The sequence below is a fragment of the Ochotona princeps genome, chromosome 19 (assembly GCF_030435755.1).
Source record: "Ochotona princeps isolate mOchPri1 chromosome 19, mOchPri1.hap1, whole genome shotgun sequence".
In the NCBI taxonomy this organism is placed as follows: domain Eukaryota; kingdom Metazoa; phylum Chordata; class Mammalia; order Lagomorpha; family Ochotonidae; genus Ochotona; species Ochotona princeps.
The window spans coordinates 29,733,089-29,756,520 of NC_080850.1; the positions used below are offsets into that span (position 1 = coordinate 29,733,089).

Sequence of the window (23,432 nt, forward strand, 5' to 3'; positions counted from 1 at the left end):
AGGCTGGCACACAGTGGAACGTTAGTAAACACCAGCTCAGATGGGGACTTGGCTGTAGACTTTAAGGGCCTGACTTGGAGACAGGGCCTAGGAGAGGTCAGCTTAGCTCCTTGTCTTTGGGGAGCAGCCCTCCAACACACTGATACACACTGGATATGGTCCCAGCTCTGAGAAGCACCTGTTCTGCTTCCTCTTCATCTCAATTGATGTGCCTCCTCACCCTACCCCCGTTACAGCCTAGGCCAGGGCACCCAGTCAGTCAGTCACTCACTCACTCATATAACTGCTGTTGACCAGTGTTGCTCAGTATGCTGCTCTGGGTCTATCTTCTTGGGACTCAGGGTCCCAAGACTTGGTCATCCCCCCCTCCTGGCGTACATTTTCTTGCTCAGCCTACAGATATCCTTGGTAGTTCCATCTTACCAGCAAGGCGACTGAGCCCCTGAGGTTTGCAGGAGTGTGCCCGGGACTCACACAGACAACCTGGGGTCTACCCCAGTGCACAGATTGTTCACCCCCAGACCACACTGCATGAGGTAGGGCCATGCTGGGAGACAGCAACACAGGGATTGGGGCCTACTAGAGGTGGCTGCCCTTGGCCTCTTGACCAGTCCATGTCCCAGACACAGACTCAGGGAGTAAATGACTAGCCAGACTGGGAGGGACAAAGCCCCCCATTCAGCACCCTGATGATCTCCGCTCCCAGCTGCTCAGCTCCTTGCAAAGCATTTTCCCTTAATAGCCTCCCATTCACAGGCCGGCTGCAGCCTGCATCTGCAGAAACCAGGCCACAGCAACTCCTCCCACTGGGCCAGCCTGCCAGCCAGGGCCTTGGTCACCGTGTCCCAAACCTTTCTTTCTCCTCACAAGTCAGGAAACTTTCCATCTCTTTCCACTCCACCTGCTATTTCCAGCATTCTGCCTTTAGGAATAGAACTGGGACCTTTTGTTGCAGACCAGCCTGTCCTCAACTTTTCTCTCCAAGAATGGGTTTAAAGAAAGGGTAGATGGAGAGCAGGATAAAGAGGGGCCTCTTTATTTTTAAAAAATATTTATTTATTTCAAGAGTTAGAGTTGGTTGGATTGGGCCCCAAATGGCTGCCATTGCTGCAGTTGAACCAGGCTGAGGCCTGGAGCCTAGAACTCCATCTGGACTTCCCAGTGGGTGGCAAGGGCCCAAGCACTTGGACCATCTTCTGCTGCTCTTGCAGGCACTTTTGTGGGGAGCTGGATTAGAAGTGGACCAGACCAGACTTGAACTTGCACCCATATGGGAGGCTGGCGTCTTCGCTGCAATGCTGATCCTGCTAGGTGATCTTTGACATGCCCCTGGCTTACCGCCAAACTTCTGACAGGAAAAGAGAGAATCATGGGGGCCCAGTGCAATGACCTAGTGGCTAAATCATCACTTTGCAATAGCTGGAGTCTCATATGGGTGCCAGTTTGTGTCCTGGATACTCCACATCCCATCCAGCTTCCTGCTTGTGGCCTGGGAAAGCAGTTGAGGATGGCCCAAAGCCTTGGGACCCTGTACCTGTGTGGGAGACCTGGAAGAGGTTACTGGATCCTGGCATCAGATCAGCTCAGCTCCTGCCATTGTGGCCACTTGGGGAGTGAACCAGCAGACAGAAGATCCCTCTCTCTGTGTATCTGCCTTTCCAAAAATAAATAAATAAATCTTAAAAAAAAAAGAAGTAGAAGAATAGAGAAAATCATGGGATACATTTAGCATATACCTGGCTCATGTTAAGCAATACATGGTAGTAGGAGCTATTGCCACATATTTAGATATTTTCTACATATTTCGGCTACAGAATTTTTATTCTCCAATGTACTTTTATTTTTTTAAAGTTATTTGATTGAAAGAAATCTTCCATCCAGGGCCTGGCATGATAACCTAGTGACTATCCTCGCCTTACAACTGCTGGGATCCCATATGGATGCCAGTTCATGTCCTGGCTGCTTCACTTCCCATCCAGCTCCCTGCTTGTGGCCTGGGAAAGCAGTCGAGGACGGCCCAAAGCCTTGGGACCCTGCACACATGTGCGGAGACTTGGAGGAGGCTCCTGGCTTCAGATTGGCTCAGTTCCAGCTGTTGTGGCCACTTGGGGAGTGAACCAGCAGACAAGATCTTTCCCATTATCTCTCCTTCTCTCTGTAGATCTGACTTTTCAAAGAAAAAGGAAAAGGAGAAATAAATCTTCTCTCCACCCCCTTCTAAAGTAACATGGTGAGTTTTTTTTTAGAAGCTTTGTTTAAAATTTCTTTTTATTTATTTGAAAGGCAGAGTTAAAGACTGAGAGAGACAGATAAAGATCTTTCATCTGCTGGTTCACTCCCCAAATGGCTGCAATGCTTAGGACTGAGCTAGGCCAATGCCAGCAGTTTTGTATGGGTCTCCCCATTGTGGGTGCAGAGGCCCAAGCACTTGAGCCATTCTCCACTTCTTTCCTGATCACGTTGGCATGGAGCTGGATTGGAAGTGGAACAACCAGGACTTGAACCAATGCCCATATAGGATGCCAGCACAGCAGACATTGACAAAGCATGCTATGCCACAGGGCCAGCCCCTAATGCAATGTTTTAAGTAGAGTCCAGCTACACTCTAGAGGATGAAGTGGTAGGGGAGGAGGTGTCCACCCCTCACTCCAGCTCCTCCCAACCCTTACCCACAGTGGCCCTCTGGTCTTGACTTGGCAGTGGTCAGATCCTCCGAGGAGTGTTTTAAAAGGAGTTTTGCATGCCCCACCCCCAGGTTGTCATTCACGTTGTCCAGAATGAGACCTAAGAGTAGATCTTGTGTGACCATCTCAGCTTGTTTTTATGAACCTTCAACCTGAAGAACCAGAATGGTGGGTACAAGGACCTCCTTCTCTAGGGCCCCTCCCCCAAATGCCCAAGGGGTTCCAATTGTCCCTACACTGTCTCAGCTCCCAAAGCAGGCTCCACCTCCAGCTCTCTCAGGGCTCCTTTTTGCCAGTTCTTCTCTTCTGGGAACTGTGACCCAGCAGCCTTGACCCTGGGGCTAGCTCCGCATCCCTGTGCCTGGTCCTCCCTGCAGTCTGCTCCTTGGTGACGTCTAAGTCACAGCTGAGGACTCCCACAGGCCAGGCACGGTGCAGAGCCCCTGACATTTATCTTCATGCTGAGTCCTTGCAAAGCACAGGGCAGTGTGATTCATCCTCATCCCTGCTCCACAGATCTGAAAACAGAAGCAGGGAGAGGTTAAGTGACCTGGCCACAGTCACACAGCTGTAAGTTGTCAGGACGACACCCTACCCTGGGTCTGCAGCTCATGTTTCTACCTAGTCGACTGCTGTCCTCCCTGCAGTGCCCCTCCCCCTCCTGGCCTTCCACATCCACAGAATCCTGCTGCAGCCTCTCCAAGACGTGTGGCCTTGGGCCCACACTCCACTGGGGCTGATCTAACTGGCACGTAAGGAGCCCCAGATACTGAGTCGGGGGTGCAGAGGCCAGGCACACCCTGTGGAGATCATAGAGTGACCAAAGAATCCAGCCACCCAGCTAGTGACCTGCCCACCAACAGGTCCCTATTAGACCATCCTCTGCCACGTGGCAGTCATCCATCCAGGCCCCCAGGGAACAGGTTGGCCTGCACTTCCCAGCCCTGCCCCTCTGTCGGTCTTCCTTCTGACATCAGAAACTACCAGATGCTCCTTACACCCTCTTGGTTCATCAAGCGGTCAGTCTCTCTCTATAGACCAAGGGTCTTGATATGCAAGCCTCTAGGGTGAAGACCCCTGACTCAGGCCCAGCAGGAACAAGCCTAGCCCTTGTCCCCACAGACCTTGTAATCGAACACCCACAGAGTCAGCATCTCCCCCAGCAGCTCCCAGGTCATGGTGCTGCCCTCCCACCTCCTCGTGACCCCTGGGCCCAGCTGCCCCACTGCTGGGGGGACCTTCCCCTTGGTGACCCGTCTTAGCAATTTGGGAGGTGATTAACAGCAATCACGCTTGAGTTTGACATCCAGGCACGGCCGCTAAATTGAGGCTCACAAAGCCTCCTTGACATCCAATATGTTATATGCTTTTCCCCTTAATTAGGAGCTAAAGTGGATAAATATGAAGTTGCCATGGCAACAGCCTCCCGGGTTGGTGGAAGATGCAGCTCAGTTTCTGTCGGCTGGCTGCCTGACATGCTGGCTGATGGACCAAGCCGGCTGCTGCTGGTGGTGGTGGAAGGCGGGGTACAGGAGTTCCTCCTCATGTCTTAGGAGGTGGCCCCTGAGCCCCAATTGTGGCCATTCTGTCCATCGCTGCTCTCACACATCAGAGAGCCCTAGAATGCTTCTACCTGGACCACAGTGCCCAGTGGGTGGGGTCCTCTCGTGGAGCAGGTGGGGAAACTGAGGTCTGACTCCCATGTCTTCTGACTTACAAACCAGAGGTGACAGTGGTTCTTAACTCTGAGGGGTGGGGTGGGGGTGGTTCTGGATCCCTTGGAGAATTTGTTGGGAGCTGTGGACCCTGTTACTCTGGCCTGAGGTCAGTCATACCGCCATGCTCAGACTGGGGACTAGGCTTTCCAGTTGTACTGACTGATAGTTGAGGGTTTCCTTGGTTCTTTTTGCTCATTATCCCATTTCATCCTCATTCATCCTAGGGACAGGCACTGTGATTATCCCCACTGCATTGAAGGGAAGGCAGAGTTTCAGAGCGGCTTAACCACTTCCTCAGGGTCTACACGGTAGTGGGTAGAGGAGTCGGGGTTTGGACCTGGGTTTGTCTGTAGACCCTGCTCTAGCCATCATCGCTCACTGCCACTTGATCCACTAGTCTGGGCTGATGCAGCTGTGGGCTGCTAGCCAAGGGAGCCTATTCTGTCAGGGAGGTGAGGATGCTTGAAATAACTTCCCTGCACCCCAGCTCTGTTGATGGGGTGAAGCGAAGAGGGCTTATGGGCTCAGGTGTCACACAGTCCTACATGCCTTCTAACAGAGGTCAAAGTGCTTGACCCTTAAAGGAAGAAGGGGGCCCCACAAAGCCTCCCCACCTAGAACTACTCATGTCCCCCACAGAGACCTGCCGTGGAGCCAGGGGTTTGCATGGGGGAAGAAACTGCCTGCCTGAACCCTCTCTCAAGATCTCCAGGCCTGGCCTGGGTTGGCAGGTGGAGGGGAGCAACACCCGCCTCCCTGGGGAGCTGGGACTCGGGCCTCCTCCAGCACCCCCGCACCACGTGTCGTGGGTGCTGCCAGTGGGAACTGGAGCTGGTGGCTTGGCCCCCGAACTTTCTTTCCTTCCAGTTCCCACTAAAAATAGAGACTCAGGCACATAGCTCATTCTGTCAGACAGTGTGGGGGGGTGCTGCCTGTGCCAAGACAGCCCACCCCCCAGGTCCCCTTCTTCTCACCTCTGCCATGGCAGCCCCTGGCAGGGATCCAGGCTTGGGCTCAGGTACCTGCTACTTCCTGCCAGGTCTCAGTGCCTATTTCTGCTGGTCTCTGACCTCATCAAGGGGTCCGATTAAGGCTGCAGCCCCAAGGATTGGAAGACCTGACACCCCTCTCTTAACCCCAACACTACATAGGGCAGGTGGGACAAGGCTGGCAGCACAGAGATCCTCCTGGATGCTCAGCAGCTGAGGAGCAGCTGGGGGCAGCTGAAGGGAGCCGCAGGATGGCAGTCAGTGTATGTTGCGGGGAGAGGGAGGCCATTTCCCCAGGTGGTGGGAGAAACCACTGCGAACCCCTCCTATTCAGTACTGCGCTCCTGCGGGCAGCTCCTGCATCAGGGGTGCCTCCTTGGGATCTTGGTTAGGGTTGAGGGGGGAGTCTGGCATCATATATTGTTCCCTTCTGCTCTTTGCCTAGCTGCCCAGCCCAGAGCTCTGTTCTTGGCAAATCTCCAACTTGAGCTCAACACGCAGACACATAAACACACAAACACACATTCATGCAATCTACTGACACATAGACTCATAGGCACACACATACACACTCAACACAGACATGCACCCACACACATTCGTAGAACAGTTAGCACACACATAAGGACAACAGTTTGCACACAGGCCTTCACATACATACTCATATGGGTATTCACTCACATCTCAACACATAGACTCTCATGCCCATACTCAGTACACACAGAGGCACATACACAGACATTACATACACATATGTTCCTAGACACAGCACACCAGGCCCTGAGGGCTTGAAGCACTGGGGGTCGCGGTGTGAGGAGCTGGAGCACCTGAGCGGCCTGGGTGGGAAGATGAAGCTGGGGCTGGGCTGCAGAGACGTGCAATAGCACCACTCCTCTGCCCTGCTTGCCACCCAAGGAGAGACGGTTCCTTATTTGGGCAGAAACCAAGCTGGAGACCTCATCTGATCCGTCCCTCATGCCAATCCAATCTTGGCACGCAAATGACTTAAGAACCTGCTGTTTGCATTGCATTTGTGGCACAGAGAAGCAGGACAGAGCAAGCAGCCTGCTGTTGTACTCCCTGCGCCTGGCGCATAGCAGTGCATAGAAACCTCTGGAGGGTGAGTGAATGAGAGGAGGAAGAAATAAATGACAGATGCAGTCCCCACTGCAGACAGGAATGGAATGCAGGCCATCGTTGTGCAGCTTTTGCGAGAGGACAGGACTGAGCAGGGGGAGCCTAGGGCAGGCTGAGGGCCAGGTGCCTTTTCCAACCAGCATTCTCTTTCTCTGTTTGTTCAGTGTTTACCTGGAGCCCAAGGTGTCCAGAAGACTGGGCAGGGACGGGGGGCCTGAACAAATCACTACTGCCCCCACAGAACTTCGTGGACACCAGTGGATTCCCCAGAACTTCAGTCCCCCCACCCCACAGGGAGTTGAGCCAACAACTGCAGCCCCAGGGAGGACCCTGTGGCTGTTACCTCCTGCCACCCCAGGGCTCCCTTCTCTCTTACCCCTCCCTGCCTGGCTGATGGCAGGAGTACCTTGCTCTTCTTTCACCTTTCTGTGCCCTCCACTTGGGCCTCATTTCCAGGTGAACACAGAGGGACTGCAGAAAGGGAAGGTCCTGGGAGCCCCTCTCAACCCTTCACAGTTCCCCACCTCCACGCCCAGGAGGAGAGTTTAGGAGAGAGTTTGTGGAAGGAGCTCCTTGTTCCAGCTCCAAGCAGGCAGAGGAGAGAGACCATTGGCCAGCAGGGATTCCAGGACCAGACCTGGTCTGAACCCTCTCTCAGGATCTCCTGGCCAGGCCTGGGTTGGCAGGTGGAGGGGAGCAGCACCCGCCTCCCTGGGGAGCTGGGACTCGGGCCTCCTCCAGTACCCTCACACCACGTGTCGTGGGTGCTGCCAGTGGGAGCCAGTGGGGGAGGGGACAGTGAGATCCCTGGAGCCAGCAGGGGCAAGCAAACAGCAGATGAATGGCAGCCAGGCCGAGATAGATGGCATTAGTGCATTGGATGCTGTCTGACGGCCATTCTCAGGGGATGCCTGGGAAGCCAATTGTCTAGCCAATGAGGCGCTTGTCAAAGCAAAGGCTTTAGGTAAACACCCAATTGGTCACTCCCGTTTCCTTGCCTCCTCTTCCCTCACTTTCTGCATCCAGCTCCGACTCCCACCTCAGCCCATTTCAGCCCACCTCAACCCATCTGCACCTGCCTTCCCACCCCAATCCCACAGCTGGCATCTCTGACATCTGCTCAGCCACTGCCACCTGAGCTACCGTAAACTGGAACCTTTGAGCATCTGTGCAGGTGCATAAATAATACTGACACGCATCCACTGCCACACGCCAGGCACAAAGCTGATGGCTCCCTTGTGTGTGTTGTCCTGTGGACCTCTCTCAGCCAGCTGAGAGTCATGGTGTGGGGTCACACAGGGCCCCCTGCCTTCTCACTCACTGGCTGTGTGACCGCAAGAAAATCTCTTCCCCTTTCTGAGCCCTCATTCCCGCCACTGTGAAACGCAGAAGTTGGTAGTATGTACCTTTCACTGGGCCGTGGGAGGATAAAACCTGACACAGAAGCTGTGGCTGCTGTAACCACCATTACCGTTTCCTCATTTTCAATGCAATGGAGCCCTGTGCCCAGGTCCCATGTGCCACGGTCACATGGAACAGACATGACTGTGGCAGGATTCTACCTCAGGCTCTCCTCCCCCCACCCAGGGTCACACACCCCTTTTTTCATCGCCTGTGGAAGGGAAGGTGGAACTGAAGGAACTCTGGCCAACCTCCTCACAGCTCCCTGGTGACAGCCAGCATCCCACAATGCTCTTGGAAAGCATGTTCACGCCCATCTGCGGGCCTGGAGGATCCAGGCTTCAGACTTGAAAGGTAATTCAATTCCCCTGCTTCCTCCCTCCCTTCCCCCGCAGCACTGGCGTTTTCTAGACAAGCAGCAACAGAGACCCGGTTTCCACGCACAGAACAGGCCACCAGCAGGTGCTCAGCTTCACTCGCAGGCGGCTCCCGTGGCTCTCAGCCCACGCGCTGCCCAGAGGCCCCGCCCACCTGAGTCCCATGCCTCCCCTTCTTGCTTGCTCCCTGCCTCCCTGACTGGCCTCCTCTGGCTTGGCCAGTTCTCTCTGCTTTGAGCTCCCAGCACAAGCTCTAGCCTCAGGAAGCTCTCGCTCCCTTCCCAGCCTCTTCTTGGGAACGGGGACTCTGTCCTTCAGCACGACCACCATCCCCATCCCACTCCTGATGCTTTGCACCCACCAGCCTGGCACAGCCCAGGCTCTGAGACTGGGCGCTTGAGGCTGGCGCAGGAGCCAGCCCACACCTCCTCGTGCGTGATGTATCATGAGTAGGAAGTGACCACACAACCGAAAGTGAAGCACGCGGTAACTTCCTCGGGTGTCCTAGGACCTGTACCACTGGGCCAAAGGAGCTCAAGCTCTCTAAGTCTCCTGGCATCTTGACTTTCTGAGATGCCCCAGCAAATGGGGCTGCCCCTCTGCTGCCTCTCCCACCCATTGAGCAAGGGGCTCACAGCCCTTTTGTCCTTGTCCACATCCCCACACCATCCCACCCGATGACCCCCTGCTTCCTCTCTCCGGGTCCTTGGAGAGCCCCATGGGAGGCGGGGCTATACCCGTTGTCCACAGGAGGGAGCATGTTGCCCTCCAGTGACAACAGCCTGCAGTGGCCAGGGCAGAAAGGTGTCCAGGCTGGAAGGGGTGGGTGGGGAAGAAGTGGGTCTTGAATCCCATCCCCCCACACCACCCATTTACAGACTCAACTTTCCCTGCCTTTGCTTTTACCTCAGTCAGTGGGCCTGGCTCATCTGCTTTACCCTTGAGCAAATATGGGCAGCAAACTGGAGCAAGTGACTGTACGCCACCAGGGCCTTTCCCATGTCATTGTAGGTGTAAAGTCTACCTTGCAGGCAGGTGAGGAAACAGAATGGCAAAGAAAATGGATGATTTCCTTGCTCGCGCAGCCCAAAGAGCCCTGATCTAGAGTCTAGCTCCTGGCCTTGAAGGAGGTATTTATCCCCCATTAAGGGTGCCGGGAGTTGCCCACACAGGCCAGAGGAGGAGTGAAGTGGGGGGCAGAGTCAGGAGCTGGAGAGATCCAAAAGCCAGGAGAGGAGGGGCTGAGAGGCAGGAAGGGAAGTGGGGTGTGAGGCAGCAAGGAGGTGTGAAGGGGTGAGTGGATGAGGGTGAAAGGGCAGGGTGAGGATTAAGGGAAGGTCAGGTGAAAGGGGAGGTGTGGGAGGCCGTGGGGGTGAAAGGCAGCAGGAAGGAAGAGTGTTAGATGGGAAGAGGGTGAGAAGGCTCCAGGTTATAAAAGAGGTGAGGATCCTGCAGAACCCAAGACCCTGCCTGAGTTGGGCAAAGGAGTGTGCAACATGGGGAGGGGTGGATAAGTCTGAGGGGCCTTGACACAAATTTGGCTTTTGTCCTTGTCCATATCCCCAGCTGCTGCAGCCCCCACCAGACCTGGCCTTACTGCCAGACTCATTTCAGGGATGGGTGGAAATTTCCATTTCAGCAAAATCCATTTGTAAAGCCCTGGAGCTTTGAGCCTCGTTCTGCTCTGCCTGCCTGGCTCTGCCGTCTGGCTCTGGCCTGCCCAGCCAGCCCTGCCCTGTCCCCAGACGTCCCTGTGCAGCAGGCAGAGCTTGGACCCAGGGTGTGGCCCTCCCAAGATCTCACACCAATCCCAGAACTGGAACCAGCACACAAGCCCAGCCTGGCCAAGTATCTTGACATCCTGGGCTGCCCCAGGAATTTGGCAGGTGCAGGAGAGCACTCACTCCTTTGCCCTCAGCAGGTACAACATTGGTATACACCTGTCCCCCATTCTCTCCTTTTCTCAAACTGAAGGTGATGGTGACACCACATCAGGGCAGGGGCTGGCTAAAATAATCCTACTAAACTTCTTGCCATTTGACCCATGGGGAGTTGGAGGCCCAGAGGGGAAAAGGTTCTGGTTTGCCCAGGGCCACATGACCAATTTGGGTGCAGAGCTAGCGTGGCCTTATTGCCTAGAGGCTGAGTTCCAGAAAGAACCCTGTCAACTGGAGCTCTAATCCTGGTGCTGCTGCAGAGCCATGCCCTCGGCATATGGCTTTGCTTCTCTGTGCTTCAGTTTGTCCATCTACTGAGAGGGGCCCACAGGAATTCTCCCAGGCTGATGTGATGATGTTGAGTTGACCACCAGCAGGTGCAATGCAGTGAAGCGAGCAATAAGACTCAGGTCCACTGTAGGAGGCAGGAGCCACATCAGTTCTAGATTCTGGCCCCAAGTGTCTAGACCCCCTCACTTTGTTCCATGGCCTCCCAAGCACCATGAACACAACAAGGAGCAGCAGGGCTGGCATGGCAGAAAGGCAAGGCTCTGGGCGAGAATAAAAGCTGTGACTTCCTGGAGTAGAAAGAAGGAATGGTTTGGGATCTGTCACTCAGGCCTCTGGACTAAGTTTTCTGTTCCCAGCCAAGTGGGGGGGGCACCCTCTGGCCTCAGCGTGGAGGGAGGGGTTCCCTGGGGCCAAGCCAAGGCCTTATACTGGGGAGGAATGAGGGAGGAGCTGAGCTTCACAGGGCTGGAACAGGGTCTGCCTTGCTCTCTTCTCTCTCCTGACACACCATCTGGCACAAGGGGCAGTCCTCAGGTGCTACTACAGCAATGGGATGCTCAGGACAGGTCTTAATGGCTGGGACAGAGAAATATCTGGGGCCACCTGCCTTAGCCCACCCTCTGTGCCAGTCCCACATCCTAGACATGTACCATGACACATGCCTTGGCACACATCAGAGCCAGTTTTAGCTCTGGGACATGCCCCAGCACTTGCTCCAGCTGCTGCCCTCCTCCCTGCCCCCACAGGAATCCCAGGCTCCATCTGCTCCACTTCCCAGAATTTCCCCTGAACATCTGGGCTGCTCCTGAAATCTGGCTCCTGCTTCCATCCAGAGGGAATTGCTGGAGGGAAGAGGGGACTCCTGGGCCCCATTAGTTCTGAACAAGGGCCAGGGAAGGCCCTTCCTGACCCTCACTCCCAGCTGGCAGCTACCAGAAGGAACAGGCCTAGCAGGATCCTGATTATCTCCTATTCCCCTTACCCTTGGGCACTGCCTCACCTGCAGGACTATAACTGCCCCCACTCTCACACAGTTCCCAGCACTTCCCACCCAGCCTCACCACCATCAGCCCAAGGGTCATGCAGCTCTCATGCTGGGACCTGCTCATGTGTTGAGCTTTGCAGTCTGCAAGCCAAGGTCCCCAGAGCTTCTAGCTGCTTTGCTCCAGAACCACGCACATGGGAAACAGCCTGCTCTTCCCTCCTCCTGGTTCCCTGGAGTTGGTAGTGGCTGGCAGGGGAGACAAAGAACTGCTACTTGAGTTGTCCAGTTCAAGAGGGCTCCCCACAACTTGCCTCCCCAGCTCCCTGGCCCTCCCCTTATGGTTCAAGGAGCCTGCCCTTTTTTGTGTAGGGAACGGACATGATGCTCTCCATGGTCCTGAGCTGTGATCTTGGGACAGTATGACTTCCTTAACGACCCAGGGGGACATCATGGAGATATGGGGACCCAGGGGAACATAATGATGACAGTGGAAGAGAAGGCAGTGGTGAAACATAAAACAAAGAGAGACAGAGAGAAAGAAAGGGGGACCACTCTCTCTCTGCAACTCTTTCAAATAATTGAATCTTAAAAGAGGGGGCCAGCAGAAGGAACAGCAATTTAGTTTTATTTTTCCTTCTCAGAAAGGCAATCTGGGTGCCAGAGTGTGGGTCAAGGCCCCCTCCCCAACCTTGGTCAGGTGCCAGCAACTGCTTGCCCTTGCAACCTTTTCATGGCCCCACTACACAACTCCTTCTCTCTCACTCTTTTTTTTTAAGACTTAATATTTATTTCTATAAGAAAATCAGATTTATAGAGAGGAGAAACAGAAAGATCCTCCTTCCATTGGTTTACTCCCCCAAGGGACTGCAATGGTTAGAGCTGATCCAAAGCCAGGGGCCAGGAGCCTCCTTCAGGTTTCCCAAGTGGGTCTCCGCACATGAGTGCAGGGTCCCAAGGCTTTAGGCCGTCCTCGACTGCTTTCCCGGGCCACAAGCAGAGAGCTGGAAGGGAAGTGGAGCAGCCAGGATATGAACTTGTGCCCATATGAGATCCTGTCACATGCAAGGCGAGGATTTTTGCTACTAGGCTACTGAGCCAGGTCCCTTCACTCTCACTCTTACCATCATCTTCCTGACTTGAAGTCCTTCTGTTTTGGGGACCATCCAAAGCCATGCCCTATAGATTGAGACGAGATCGGGCGCGTTCAGGGTGGTATGGCTGTAGACGCCCTATAGATTCAGTTGTTGCTGCCCCCTTCCTGAGGATCAAAAGAAGAGACCCCTTCCTGAGCCTTCTCAGGCTTATGCCCTTCCAAGAGCAGGTCTGGGGCACAGGGGAGCTATCCAGTCACCCTGGAGGTAATGCCAGCCCCTCCCTAGTCCCCTCCCAGTGGCGGGTGGCTGCCTAGCTTGAGAAAGGGATCTGGCCATTCAGGGTTGCAGTTGGAAGGAAGGAACTGGAAATAGAAGAGGGGAAAGCAGTCTCCCACTCAGTTATGATTGGTATTATTTATTTATTCATGTATTTTTTATTAAGCAGGAGTTGTCTGCCTAATGAGTGAGCAGGCCGCTTGTCCACAAGGGAGGAGCTGAAGTAATGGGGCGCTCTCCACGGGACCTCTCCAGCTGTGGGGCCTCTGCAGAGGCTGGCAGCCCTCCACCTCTCAGAAGCCTTCTGGGGGTGAGGTCTCTGCACACAGTGCCTGCCTGGGTGGGTGCTCGAGGCCCACAGCACACATCCAGGCCCATATCCCCTCACTGCCCCCCATACCCAAGCTCCTTCTGCAACTACAGAGCAGCTGCCAGCCCTTGCCTGTCACGTTGGGAGACAGCCCAGCCTTTAGCTGATTCCAGTGGCTGTAAACAGGAGAAGATTTCACTTCAGCTTCTGTTTTGCTTAAGCAGCAAGCTTCAGACCTAGGCACACCTCAAGTTTGTTTTTTGTTTTGTGTATTTTTTTTTAAGATTTTTATTTTTTTATTGAAAAGGCAGATTTACAGAGAGAAGGAAATACACACAGAATGCTCTTCCATCAGCTGGCCACAATGGCCAGAGCTGAGCCCATCAAAGCTCAGCTTCATCCAAATCCCCATATGGGATCCCAGCATGTTCAAGGTGAGGATTTAGCCACTGGGCCATACCACAAGCCTTAACATTCATCTCTCAGCAGGTGGATAGCCTCAGACTTCCACTAAGTCCTCGAGTCCTGGAAATGGACCAAGTCTCAGCCTGGTCCCAACTTAGAAGCTTTGTATGGGAAGCTGGCCTCACTCAGACTGGACCAAGAACCAACAAGTATGGTAAGGCTAGCCTTAATGCTGGGACCCAGTTGTAAGATAGCTTCAGACCAACTTTAGCCCCTAGTGCAGGCTTGGATTTGGGGGCAGGAGGAGCTTCTGGAGGCCAGTGACAAGACTGGATGAGGGCATCCCGCTTGGGGAATGGGACACTCAGTCTTTCCCTGTGCTTCAGTGGTATAGGTCTACCCCTTGCTTGTCATAGAGACCCTGTTGGGGACACACTCTAGGAGATTGTAAGGGGTGCTCTGGGGACCCATACCTGTGTAAGCTCAAGCTATGATTTTCATCACATTACCCTTGATGTCCAACAAAAGCTGGGCCAAGGGAAATGATGTATCCAGCAGATATCAGCAGGGCCCTGCTGTGTGCCAGGGGCTGGGAGCAGGCAACATGTCCTCAGTGAGCCAGCTCCATGCCATAGGGGCAGACTTCTCAGCCACACCGACCCTCTGAGCATGTACCTACCCCAGGTCCTGTGCTGCACAGCCCTGCTTCATTGCATCATCACAGCCCCACAAGGTACACTCTGTTATTGCTCCCGTTTTGTTATTAAGAAACATTTTTATTATTATAGTACATGTGCATTGTAGGAAGCAGTACACGTGCATTGTAGAAAATTTTAAAATACAGAAAGCAAAAATATAAAGTAAACACATTCCCTTCCTACCACCATTAGAGTCTTAATGTATGCCCTTGCAGATCTTTTCCTTACATGTAAGTATCTTTATACCAAAATATGTTCACATAATACATATGCTTCATCTTCTCCCTTTTTCAGTCAATTATCCACCTTTTCCATGTCAGGAAATTTTCATCCCATTTAGTACATAAATTATAGACACATTTCCCTAACTGACCCCCATAAAGTCCTTCACACTTGGTTTGTCAGAATCCAATGCAAGGATGGCATCTGACCATTGTGTGCATTTAATTGCTTAATGTGACACAGTCACATCCCCCCTCCCGGGATTTTTAAAAATTAATTAATTTATTTGAAAGGCAAGGAGAGAGAGAGAGAGAGATGCTTCATCCACTGGCTCACTCCCCAAATGCTACAAAAGATAGAGTTAGACTGGTCCAAAGCCAGGAACTTCACTGGTTCTCCCACATGGGTGCAGGGACCCAAGGACTTGGGTCATCTGCTACTTTCACAGGTGTATTAGCAGGGAACTGGATCAGAAGTAGAGCAGCCAGAATTTCTCCTGGTACCCATATTGGAGGCTAGCACCATAGGCAGCCACTTCGCATTCTGTGTCACAGTGCTGGCTGCAGGGTGTTGCGGTTTTGTTTGTTTGACATTGACCCATTGAAACACCCAGGTCAGTTTTCCTATCAAATAAGACTACTTCCTTGTGCTGTGTATTCAGCTATCCCAGTGTTTGATGCACACAAGAAGGTAGATCCACAGGCTAGATTAAGTGTTGTGAGCTAGAACACAAATCATACAATGACACACACTTCACTTTGTATCACATCAGAAGGCCCATAACCCCAATGTCATCCATCCTTACAAAAGGTCAGATGGGGAGTGGACTTTCAGCTCCGCAAGTTAAGCTGCTGCCTGGGAGGCCTGCATCTTGTATTGGAGGGCTTAGTTTGATTCCTAGCTCCACTTCCAATTCTAGCTTCTTGTTAATGCATACTCTGAGAGGCAGCAGGTGATGTAGGAGACCCAAACAGAGTTTGTGACTTCTGGCTTCAGCCTGACCCAGCCATGGGTATTGCAGGCATTTGAGGAGTGCAACAGTGGATGGAAGATAGAGCTCTCTGATTAGCTTTGAAATAAATAAACTTTTATTTAAGCCATTGAGCAGGGGTTAGGAGTTAGTATTAATAACCGTCATGTCAATGGTTGGTGGAGAAACGAGCATTTGTTTGATGCCTGAGTAATTCACAAACATTAGTATTCTAGAATAAAGGTAGAGAGAATCAGAACCACCCTCCACCGGTGACCATTTGAGCTTTTTTAAAGATTTATTTTGTTTTTATTGGAAAGTCAGATATACAGAGGAGGAAAGACAGGAGGATCCTCTGTCTGCTGGTTCACTCCCCAAGTAGCCACAACGGCCAGAGCTATGCCAATCCAAAGACAGGAGCCTGGATTCTCTTCTAGGTCTCCCACGTGGATACAGGGTTCCAAGACTTTGGGCTGTCCTGGACTGCTTTCCCAGGCCATAAGCAGGGAGCTGGGTGGGAAGCGGGGCTGCCAGAATTAGAACCAGTGCCCATATGGGATTCCAGTATGTGCAAGACGAGGACTTAAGCCGCTAAGCTACCCACCAGGCCCATTTTCCCCCAATTTTTATTTTCAGTTTATTTGAAAGACAGAAACAGAAACAGAGAGAGCCTCCTCCACTGGTTCACTCCCCAAGAGCCTTCACCTGCCAGTGCATGCATGAGCGTCATGACTGTTTAGAGAGGTCTCCATTGTTTCAGGGGCTGTGCGGCTTATCCCTGGGTGCAGCTGAGTCCAGGGCACTGGCGGCTCTGAGGCTCTCCTCACACACTCCAGGCTTGTCAGAGAGCAGGGCTCTGAAATGTCACCCGCACCAAGGGCATCCTGAGAAATGTCAACAAATGCTGATTTGGATCCCTTGGTGGAGGGCGGAGCCAGCCTTTCCCTGCAGAGCCTTCTCCAGACCTCTCTGTTCTCAGCTGCAGAACAAGAACAGCTAAGGGTCACGGGCCAGCCTGGCTCGGCCTTCTGCAGTGATCCTGGACAGACAGCTGAGACTGGTACCCACGCCACCAGTTGGCCTGCTGGTTTGTGTTCTGGAAATGGAGGATTAGTCACAGATCTCTGCTCCCTGCCCACTGCTGCTTTCCTTTCAGCCCTGAAGTCAAGCCCTCCTTGGGTAAAAGGGGGAGGACAAGGACCTACAGAGCTGACTCAGGGGCTGGGAGCCCCGTGTTAGGACAGCTGGAGTCACCCACCCTGCTGGCCTCTGCTACCTCTCCTCTACCCCTGACTGACATTGGGGTGGAAATTTGAGAGACCATCGAGTGGCAAAGGTGGTGACACATAGCCTCTGTGTGGTCTGGGGACTGAGCACTTCCTCTGGGCAGTGTGACTGGTGCCCTTCACCCCCTCCCCTTCCATCTCGGGGGACCCTTGCTCCATCAGCCTCAGACCCTAACCAAGGCCACTGTTTACACCAGGCCTGTTAGTCCTATGTATTAGGCTTCCAACTGTTCATTTAAAAAAATTATTTATTTTTAATGAAAAGGCAGATTCACACAGAGAGAAAGATCTTCTATTCACTGGTTCACTTCCCAAGTAGCTGCAACAGCTATTTGGGGAGTGAACCCGTAGATGGAAGACAGTTCTCTCCATCTCTAATTCTCTCTGTAAGTCTAATCTGATTTTCCAATAAAAAGAAATAAATCTTAATTTTTTTTTAAATTTTCTTTTAAATGTGGAGAGAGAGAAGTCTTCCATCCAGTGGTTTTCTCTCCAGATGCTTCTAGCAGCTGGAGCTGGGCCAAACCGAAGCCAAGAGCCCAGAACTCAATCTGCATCTCCCACTTAAGTGGCAGGAGCTCTCAAGTACTTGAGCCCTTACCTTCTGCCTTCTAGTGTGCACATTAGCAGGAAGCTGGGTAAGAAGTGGAGGAGCCAGTATGGAATGTGGGTTCCCAAGCCAGCAATACCTGTCCTGGAGAAGTCACAGCTTCAGTGCAGGGGCCGCTGGCTTGGGAGCTGTGGATGTAGCTGCTGACAGAGAGTAAGTGACTGGGGTGGAGGGCTGGATAGGGAGGCCTGGGGGCTAAAGCCAGGCCCGGTCCCTGTCTAGGACCAAGGACTTTCATGGCATTATCCTGCCTCCGGGTGAGCAAGCAAGGAAGTCTGGTTTATTCTGTGTTTGTTTGCTTTGAGCACCTAGGACTGCCTTCATAAATCATGCCTTTATTGACTACACGGTGCTTGTCCCTGGAGACCTAGATATGACTTGATGCCAGGTCCCAGGGACATGAAGAAGTCTGCACCACTTCCCTGTGCAGACGCCCCTGCCCAAAGCAGGGGGCTGCTCCAGGCCAATGGGAGGTTGTCCCTGCCTGTCAGGTGTGAGTTCTAGGTACACACAGGGTCCCGGATGGAGGTGGGACTGGGTGGAGTAGGGGCAGGTAAAGGCCCAGGTTGCCTTCCATGGGTGAGCTCAGTCCCATTCACCATCAGGGAGTGTTAGTCTGTGCCAACTGCTCTGCTCACAGGGCACTGGGGATGCTGAGATGGCTCAGATGCGGGGAAGAGGGAGCGAGGGAGAAGCAGCTCCAGAACAATCATCACAACATGGGTGCTAAGTGCTTGAGAGGGACGACAAAGTGCTCTGGGACCTCGGGGCCCAGGCCATTAATCTGTGGAAAAGGATTCTGGAAGACTTCACTGAGGAGGAGAACGAGGGAGTGAGAGGAGAGGGAGGAGGAAAAGAAAGGCGTGTGTTGGCTGGGGTGGGTCAGTCCTCAAGTTGGGAGCGGAAAGAAAGGGCACAGTAGGCAGAGGTGAGCAGGGGTAGGGGGCAGGAAGAAGGTGCAAGAAACTTTGTGGATGAGCTAGAGAGGTGGGCACAGGAGGAGAAGCAGCCCGGCGAGCACAGGCCAGCACTGGATGGGCCAGGAAGGGTCCTGCAAGAGAGGCTGGACTGGATCCAGCTGTGGGCAAAGGGGAGCCATTGAAGAATGCTAAACAGGGGTGTGACAGGCCCGGATTTGTGTTCTGGAAATCCTTCTCTGGGGCACAGAGAATGGATGGACCAGGCTTGTGGCCAAAGGGTGCAGAGCCGGCCTGGGTTCCTACGGTCTAGGAGAGAGGTGAATAGAACGCTGCCATCCGAAGTCATCTTTTCGAATTTTTTTTTCACCTGCCTGTGTAGCCTCTGTGCTCCCTCAGGGACCACGGCTGCTCCCTCCTTCTTTGTGCCCGGTGTGGGCTCCAGTGTTCACAGAGCCGAACCTTGAGGCTCGGAGTGACGGGAACACAGCAGCGGAAGGAACTGACTCCCAGTGGTGGCTGGGAGGGTGGGGGTTTGGGGGTTGGGCGAGGGCTGCGCTCTGCGGCTGAGCTGGTGACTTCTCCAGGCTCAAACCACAAACTCCAGGGCAAGGCGAGTCTTAGACCAGTTCCCTGGGGTAGGCCCAGGAGGGCCCACTCCTCTCCCCTTTGCTTCGGCTCCCTCTCCCGCTAGTCCCCAGAGCCCCAGCTTTCTCACTGGGAGGCTCGGAGCCAGCCGAGCTGTGGATGAAATGGTTCGGTGGCTCCAGCCCAGCTGCTGCCATGGCAACCAGGCTGCCTGCCAGACCCACAGTCAGGAGCTGGCCAGTTTGCCTGCTCCAGAACTACGATTCCCGGCATGCAAAGCACCTGGGGCTTGGAGAGCAACCCCGCACACTCCCCACTCGGTGCCCAGGCCAAGCCTTCCAGTTTGAAAGATGCAAATGAGCACCCCTTCTCCCCCACATGGCGGGGAGAATGCAGCACAGGACCTAGGTATGGGAGCAGAAAGATGCAGGCAGCAGGGCTGCCTCTGCTCTGGAGGAGGACTTCCCCGGATGCCTTCCAGAGGAGGCCAAGGGCTTCAGGGACCTGCAAAGGCTAGGTGTGGAAGCTGGTCTTGCGTCCCCCCCGCCCCCCCGCCAGCCACCCACGGTGTAGCTCAGAAACATTCTCCGGCCCACCACTCTCTATATCTACTTCTGCAATGCACAACCAATTGGTCTCTCTGCCCTTACTCAAGCTACTCCCCACCCCTCCACCCCCGCCCCCCCACCTGCCTCCCATCGAAGCCTGAATGGCCTTTGCCAAGTAGAATTCTGGTCATTTCACTGTGTTTGTGCCCTCACCCCCTGCTGTTTAGGCATTTTTTTTTTTTTTTTGTGCTTAAATACTTTATCCTGAGGGTAAGGGGCTCCCTGCTTTGCAACACAGTATGTTAAGGCCTTGCCTGCAGCACCACACCAGCATCCTATCTGGGCGCCAATTTGGGTCCTGGAAGCTCCTCTTCCATCCAGCTCCCTACTAATGAACCTGGGAGAGCAGCAGAGGATGGCCCAAGAGCTTGGGCCCCAGCACCCACGTGGGAGACTAGGATAGCGTTTCAGGCTCCTGACTTGGACCTGACCCAGTCACAGTCATTGTGGCCATTTGGGGAGTAAACCATCACATGGAAGGTCTCTCTCCCTCTCTCTTTCTCTCTAACTCCACCTTTCTACTAAATAGGTAAATCTTAAAGATAAACATATCCTTTGCTTTTTGATGAAGAAGGAAATTCCTGATGCCCATTGCAAGGTCCTGCCTGCATTCTAGTTTCCTCACCCAGCCCCATCCACCCTACCCAGCCCAGCCCACCCCACCCAGCCCCACTCAGTCTTCTGTTGGTGCATTCCCTCGTACAAGCCATTCCCCGCTCCTGCACAGGGTCTTTGCATGTGCTTTCCCTGCATTCCTTAACACTTTCTCCCACTATGGTGCTGCCCAGAGATCTCCATCCCAGAGAACTGTCATCCTCTGAGGAGAGCTGCCCTGGCCTCCCCAACTTGGCCAAATCGCCCTGTGAAACACTCCTGCTGGCATCAGGTGCCTGTCCTTTATGGTGCTGGCCACCGCTGCACTTTCACATTAATGTGCATGGTTCTTTGCCAACCACACACCTCCCCAGCAGGATTCAGCCTCTGTGAGAGGAAAGAGATGGGCTCTGTCCACTGCAGTGTCCTCTGTATTCAGCACCAGAGTGTGACAAGGAGCAGATACTCCAGCACCATTGGTTGAAACAGATGAATTTTTCAGAGCCTCCATCTGCCACCTGAGTAGTGTGCCCACCAGGTAGATGCCACACGCTGTGGGTGAGGGTGCCAGGGGCATAAAGATGAACAAAACCCACAGCTGCGGTCCATACTACCCTGGAGCTTGGAGTCCAGTGGAGGAAGGCAGATATAGCAGATTCGATGGTCAGAAGTGGTAGCACAAAGCCAGGGCATCTAGAAAATTCACCAAGGAAGGGAAGTGGTAGCTATCTAAAGGGCAAGAAAATGCAGAGAGGGCTATGGCCCAGTGGCCAGCATCCAGGAGGGCATTCTGAGGAACAGGAACATGGCTTCTATGCCATGTAAGGCAAGGCCACTGTGGCAGAAGGGCAGAGTGAGTGGGAGGTGACACAGTCCCACTCCTCTGCTCTGACAGGGCCAGTTGTCCACAGTGGTTAGACCTCAGGCTGCATGCTTCTCCACTGGTCCTCAGAGCCAGACCATTCCACAGCCCAAGCTACTGGGCTTCTCCCTCTAAGCATCACCGCTACTATCATATGTCAGGTGGGGCTGTGCCTGTATCTGCATAATGGGGCTGTGATGCTGGGTGTGTGTGTGTGTGTGTGTGTGTGTGTGTGTGTGTGTGTGTGTGTGTGTGTGTGTGTGTGTTAGAGAGCATAGAGACAATGCTTTGAGATAGCTGTCAGTAATTTCTATAGCATAGATTGCTGGAAAATCTGAAGGAGGCCCTCTGAAGAGGGCAGAGCCAGTCCAGGGCTTGGGGGTGGATGCACAGCTTGCCTGGGCAATAATGCATGACATATCAGCTGCAGAGACTTCAGTGGGTGGGGAGCAGAAGCCCCTGGGCACAGGACAAGGAAGGGTCCTCCTTCTCACACATGTGGCTGTCCTCCTCTTCCTCAAGGGACCTGGGAAGGGTGAGGAGCCTGTGCCCAGAAGGATTAGCCCTTTATTTGGACTCTGCCCCCACCCCAAGGAGTTTCAGGTGTGTGTGTAGCATGAGGTTGTATTCAGCTGGAAAGAATGGCCTTCAGCCTCCTCATCCCACCTGTACCTCTCCAGCATGCACACAGGTGCACACGGACTTGCACACACACATAGGTGTACATACACACACACATAGTATAGCCCAGATCTCCGGACTTACAGGATTCTCTTTGAAGCAGGAACCCTGACTCACCCCCTTGCTAGACTAATATTCCCTGAAGTGTCAGCTCCCATATACCGTATCAGAATCACGCAGGATGCTGCTAAGGTGCCTGTGGTCCACAGATCACATGGCTAAAAGCTCTGTCCTGAAGGATGCTTCCTTCTGTCCAAAGAACTACTGAAGCATTTCCTTCCCTGGTCCTGAGGCGTGGTGTTCTTGGCAATGTATCCTTCGGTCAGACTGCACCCTCCATTCACCTCCAGACCTTGGACCTACTTCTGTGATGTGCAGGGTTCTGGACGAACACAGCAGGCATCACCTCTGCTCTCATAAGTTCTAGAATTTAGAACCAAAAGCAAATATTATTGAAGCAAACAAATATACACTGTAGGTGGTAAGTGTTGTGGAAAAGAAAAAGTTATCTGATGGAGAGTACCCAGTGAGGGGTGGGGAAGGAATGCTTAGTTCAGTGGTTCAGGGAAGGGCACTGCCTTGGTGCTCTGTGGTTTCAAGGAAAATTCTGGAAATAAAAGAGAAAAAACCATCCTCTCTCTTTGCTTCTGTTCCCATTTCTGCTTTAGCTTCCTCATTTCCTCCTACCTCACCCCTGGCCTATCTCCCTCAGAGGAATGAGACACCCACCCCCCACACCCCAGACCATCCTGCAGTGATTGAGCTATGGGCAGCGAGAGGAGTATGGAGGAAGGGTGGAGGGTTGTGAGCAGGGAGGGGCCTGGGGAGCCCCGTAGCTCTTGGAGATGGCTAGATGTGGCTGCTGAGCCAGGTAATCTAATCAAGGGTGAGTTGTAAAGATCACTCAGGCCCATGCACAGGACCGGCCTAGGAAATCACATTAATTTAGAGAGGGTGTAAAATCCACCGAGAGTCACCCCCACCCTCCCCAGCACACTCACACACGCACACATGAAGATAAACCGACTCCAGTTCCCAGTATGATCTTACAACAGCTCGTCAGTGACAAAACGGCCTCCAATCCTCCCATTTATCAAACGGCCAATCCTGTTAGCAGCTTAAAAGAGACATAATTACCTGCGGCCTTTTGTGTGATTCTTTATACTAACGCCGCTTCCTTCTCTGCTGGCAGCATTCCAGGACGTGAGCTCAGAATTCATTCCTGGTGACTGGGGAGATCTTCAGAGATGTTCATGTTGGGGCATGGGCAAGAGGGAGCTGGTGAGGCGAAACGCTCAGCTCTGCAGGCCAGCTCCCAGCTGGAGGTGGGTCAGCACCATGGACAGGGCCGGGCTGGTAGAGGGAGGCGGGCCTAGAGCAGCTGGCTAAGAGCTCACTAAGCCCACCCAGCACACAGGGCTGGCTGCCTTCGGCATCTCTGGAGAGTTGGGCTCCAGCCACCTTTGCAGAGGGCACTCATGGCTTGGTTTGATGATAGGTCATCGGAATGGGTCTTGTCAGCTCCAGAATGGCTGACACATACATTGCATGTATTGATAACCTTGGGATCTGCCATGCTGTCACCAAGCAGAACATGAACGTCCCCTGATGCTGCCATTTACTGAGAGCACTTACCATGGGCCAGGCCCTGTGTTGAGCACTTCACACACCGTAATGAATATAAACCTAATGCAGTCCTACTCTGCCACCCCACTTCATAGATGAGGACCCAAGGTGAGTGAGGCAAAGTCACATGCCCAAGGTCACCCAGAACACTCAAACTGTAGTCCAC

General features: G+C 53.4%; 1 long non-coding RNA gene across 1 annotated transcript; it reads left to right on the top strand.

Annotated features, from left to right (window-relative positions):
- The first annotated feature begins 2,171 nt into the window (after nucleotides 1-2,171).
- Nucleotides 2,172-23,086, top strand: LOC131482596 (uncharacterized). Its single transcript, XR_009247142.1, has 3 exons — nucleotides 2,172-2,230; nucleotides 8,116-8,283; nucleotides 22,833-23,086. It is a non-coding gene; the product is annotated as an uncharacterized LOC131482596 (long non-coding RNA).
- The last annotated feature ends 346 nt before the right edge of the window (nucleotides 23,087-23,432 follow it).